Source organism: Phaseolus vulgaris, chromosome 5 (assembly GCF_000499845.2).
Source record: "Phaseolus vulgaris cultivar G19833 chromosome 5, P. vulgaris v2.0, whole genome shotgun sequence".
In the NCBI taxonomy this organism is placed as follows: domain Eukaryota; kingdom Viridiplantae; phylum Streptophyta; class Magnoliopsida; order Fabales; family Fabaceae; genus Phaseolus; species Phaseolus vulgaris.
Window position 1 is genome coordinate 36,917,079 of NC_023755.2, and position 4,930 is coordinate 36,922,008.

The following is a 4,930-nucleotide window of genomic DNA, read 5'->3' on the forward strand; positions in this document are numbered from 1 at the left end:
AAAAAAAATTAACCAAAATCGTTTTGTCTTGGAAAAAAAATTGCACTTCTTTCTTGAGAAAAAACATTTTAAAACCTAATTTATACTTAATCCTCACTTACATAAAAGGTGACTTACACAAATGTAAGTAACATAACAAAATAATATCCATTCCCATTAGGTCGGCTAAATAAGAAAGGGAGCAAAGATCCAAACAAAATAATATCCATTCCCAATAGAAAGGAAGCATGAATCTCATTCCTTGGAAGAGTGGACTAATTAAGACCCAAACAACAACAAGACTAGAGGTACTTACAAACCTCTTACTGTGTATCCATGTAACTAAAAATTTAGCTTAGTAATTATTTAATTCCACCCATCTCAACCCTTTGTGTGGGTGGAGTTTTCAAACTTCATTTTCGATGGGTTTGATTATAAAATTACTTTCCACAAAATAATGAATTTAAATTAAATCTATTGTTAAAATTTGTGAAATCATGATGATAAAAATATATTAAAATTAATATTTGTTTAAAACTTAAAAATAATTTCATAATATAAATTAATATATAATTTATATCTGACATAAGACTTTCAACTGAATTTTTAATATCTTTCTTTCAAGTGTAAGTATGTTCTATATTGGTATACCTCTGGCAAAAGAGAAATATGTCACAAGTAATTCTAAATGTGAGTACTTTTATATTGGTATATCTTTCTTTAGCAGAAATATTTTTTTTAAGTATGAGCACCTCCACCATAACTCTTATTTGTGTCAATGTTTATCACAATTATCTAAAATACTTGTAAAAAAAGCTTCAAATGTGTAGAATCGATAAACTCAGAATTTTGTAAAAATTATTTTGCTCGAGTAAAAAAAATTACATCCTAAATATAAGTTATAATTTTTAGGCCAACAATAATAAAATCACGATAGTTGCTTTTGTATTTTCAAGTTATCATATTAAATTTTGTTTTATTCAATGCTGGCAACCGTCTATATTTATACTGGATCACTTAAAATCATGATTTTATGTTTTGTTTTAAGTTAAAATATTAGTTCTTCATTAAAAATGTGAGTTAAAACAATTTATGTAGTTTTGAAATTAGATAAAAAGAAGTATACTAAATTTTATTATCAAGATTCTTTTAGAATAAAAATATTTAAATAACTACTCTAATTCAAATTTAGTTTTAATCAAAACTATTTTCATAATAATTGATTTTATTAAAATCAATTTTATAAATGTTGAGATATCTCTCCACATATATATATAATATTTAAAATCACGAATCAATTTTATTAAAATAGTTGTTAAGTGGGTTTTTTTTATTGGTGAACTATGAGGCTCAGACACTTCTCTTAAATGGGTGTATCCGTGTCGGACATACGTATCAGTGTTGACACTCGTACGACACTTATCAGTGAAGTGTTCAATTCAAAAAAATATTTATTGGATTTTTGAAAATTCTAACACAATTTTAAAAGGCATAAATACAATAATTTTCTAAAAACTCAAATTTATTGTATAAATTTTTATTATGATTATAAAAATAAGGAACAAATTTTTTTGAACCAGTCATGAAAAATATTTTCCTACTCCCAAAAGAATCTGAAACATACTTTTGCACATAAATATTTATTTTCAATTTATATAATTCAAAATTATATAATATATAGATCCGTGTCCCCGAATCCTACATTTTAGAGATTATACGCATCTCCGTGTCCGTATCCGTGTCGTGTCAGTGTCCATATTCGTATCTATGCTACATAGCTGTGAAAATATCTTCCGATTTAAAGAGTTAATCTCATGCACTATCATTGATATACTAAAATGGAAACTCCTCCAAAAATTTCAATAGTTTTTACAACATAAATCCATGGACAATGTTACTAAATTTGCATATATAATTGTAAATATTTGTCTTGCTTGACTATTTCAGCAGCTGAGTGAGGAATACTTTTGCCAAAAATATTGACAATTTTTTTTTGTATATGTCCATAATATAGCAGTTGCCTGAACTGACTAGTCACTAAAGTTAAATTAAGTTTATCAATGATTTCAAAGTTAAATCGTATAATTACATTAAACAACCATTTAAGTTTCCAATTAGGTAGGTTTCTTTTAACTTACACTTGGAACTTGGAGAGAATTTTTGTTTGCTAGTTTAAATAAAATAATTAATTCTCCGTTGATAAAAGAAAAAACCCACTACGTTGATTTTTCTATTCAATAAAGTTTTCTGTCTTGAACTAGAATAATCCCCACTTAATATAAATAAACGAATGGAAATTGATTGATTCTTCTATTAAATTTTCAACCTGCTATTTAACGAGGTACCTACCCTTAAAAAATTTGAATGAGAGATTTTCTCTTCCCTTTTTCCAATTGTAAAGAAAAACTAAATTATCAATATAAGAATACAATGATAAATTATTTTTTTCATAATAAAGTAGAAAATATCATATTTTAGATCTTATTCATGAGTGTGATATTGAGATCTCCATTAAATAGTTGATAGTTTTCATTCATAAAATGGTAGATTCATTTATCTAATCAGTTATATTTTAAGACAATATATAAGATACTCTCTAATATTCAAGCCTCTTTATATTATGACTTTTATGTTCACAACTTTTGTCCTTCGCTTAGAAAATAAACATTTTTATTATAAATATTATTATGATTGACTATTGTATTTCATATATTATTATTTTGGAGTTTGTAACAATCCTATGTAATGGAGGCTAATAAATAAAAGTGACGTGAAATTCTTATTTTTATGTTTATATATTAGGTTAATGGTTGGATCTTCAATCTTTTAAGATAATATAATTAAAATTAATCATTGCATTTAGTATATATTATTATTTATAAAATTTGATATTTTTCTCATAATTTTGTTATTAAAAAATGTTTGTCGAGATAATAAGGTATATAAGTTTTTCTATGTTTAGACTTTTAAGCTTTATTCTAAATAATAAAGACATCGAGTCATACCTTCAAGTCTTGGCGTCAAGTCATGGCTTTGAGCCTTAACATTGAGTTAGTCTAGTGCAAGTATCAAGATTAATCAAGTTATAACTAGTGTTGCAAAAACAGAGATAAATGTAGAAAGGGGAAGATTGGGTCTTAAAAATGTTTTGCAAATTTCTATAAGATGATTAAGGAGTAATTGTTTAATAGTTAACAAGAGTTTAAGAGAAGGTACTAGGATTCAAAGTTTTGACATACTATATTGGTTCTATGCACTACAATAATATCATTCAATACCAAATGATTTAGAGACACTTTATAGATTTTAAAAACTTGATAGCTAATATTAAATATTAATTTATAAACTATTTTATAGATTTTATTAAAAATAAAAACTACTTTAAATACCAATAATTTTTTAGTTTATAAAATAGTATATAATTTAGTCAATATAATGATTAATTATTTTTTATCTTTAAATTAATATTTGTATTTTTTAATAAGAAATGAATGTAGTATGATAAATATAATATTGATTACGATTAAAACTTGTTTTTTTCACATCGATTTCCCAACAATCTCTGTTATAAATGTGACGTAAAATCACAATTGTGTACTTGTGATTTTCTTTTACTCACGTCGTAGTGTTATTGACATTTCGACTTCCATTTACTATTTCTAAATATATTTAACACCTCTTACTTATATTATGAATATGAGATAATCATTTTGTTAAAAAAAAAATCAACTAAAAATTATCAATTTTCAGGATACACGAGATCCTTAAGCTGCAAACGACAAAGTATCTATAGATGAATTGAAAAAAAAAAGTGTGGACTACACACGTTTTCTCAAATGCACCTAAATAATTGAATGAATCTCGTTGTTGCTTGCTTATTTTTTATGTGTATATATACAAATATATAAGAAGTGAGTGGTTTCATCATAAAATAACAAGTTTCTTTTGCTGATCATCTACACTTTTTTACATTGGATTTTGCTATAGAAAAAAACAAAGGAGAGAAGAGGAAAATCAAAGAATAAATTAGGCTGAGATTCTCTTGTATTAAATGTTGAATGGTAATAGCGTATAAATTCAAATCGCTAAGCGTGCTTGTTATCGATAACTCTTTTCTTAAACTTGCATTTTGGTATGCATCATGCTGCGACTCCATTATTCAAAAACGATCTTTACAAAAAAAGGAAAGCAACTTAATTTTTCAGCATGCCCTTTTTGACAAACCAAGTAGATGAAAGAAAATATGTATTTATGAAACATCTCAATGCACACTCGTCTTTGACTTCTTGAGTATCTCCACGTGATTACCATACTATTACTCCACAACCTTTTCATTATTTCTCTCCCACTCAAACAAATACTCACATTATATATTAAAAAATAATAATAATAATATTAAAATATAGAATTTAATTCTAATTTAATTTTATAAAATCAATTTATAAGATAAGATTTGCAGTTATTTATATATTATTATGTCTTTATTTCTAATGAGATCTTGAACACACGTCTCTAAACAGTTACAGAAAAAAATACCAAATAAATAAAAGGAAATACCAAATAAGGTAAAGTAACAGATAAATAGAAGGCTAAGAGATATTACTCTCTTTGATCTTTGTCTGCTTCCTTGGGCTTGTTAATATCAATTACTGGGTCAAGGAATATTATTAGTTTGATTGGTCAGAAAAAGGAGCTGGTAACCAAACTTTCCCACCAATATTTGTCCAAAGAAAGGTGATGGACCCCTTTCAAACAACAAAGTCCTACCCTAAGGAAACAAAAGGAGCTTCCATTTGACTTAATCAAGACCCTAAACCTGCAATTTGTAGGAAAATTAGTGACATCTTTGTTCAACTTCGTAGGGTATACCCTACATCTTATTATGGTATAACAAATCCTCTCTAGTACAAGACACGTGTACGTTTTCAACCTACAAGACAACAACCGATGG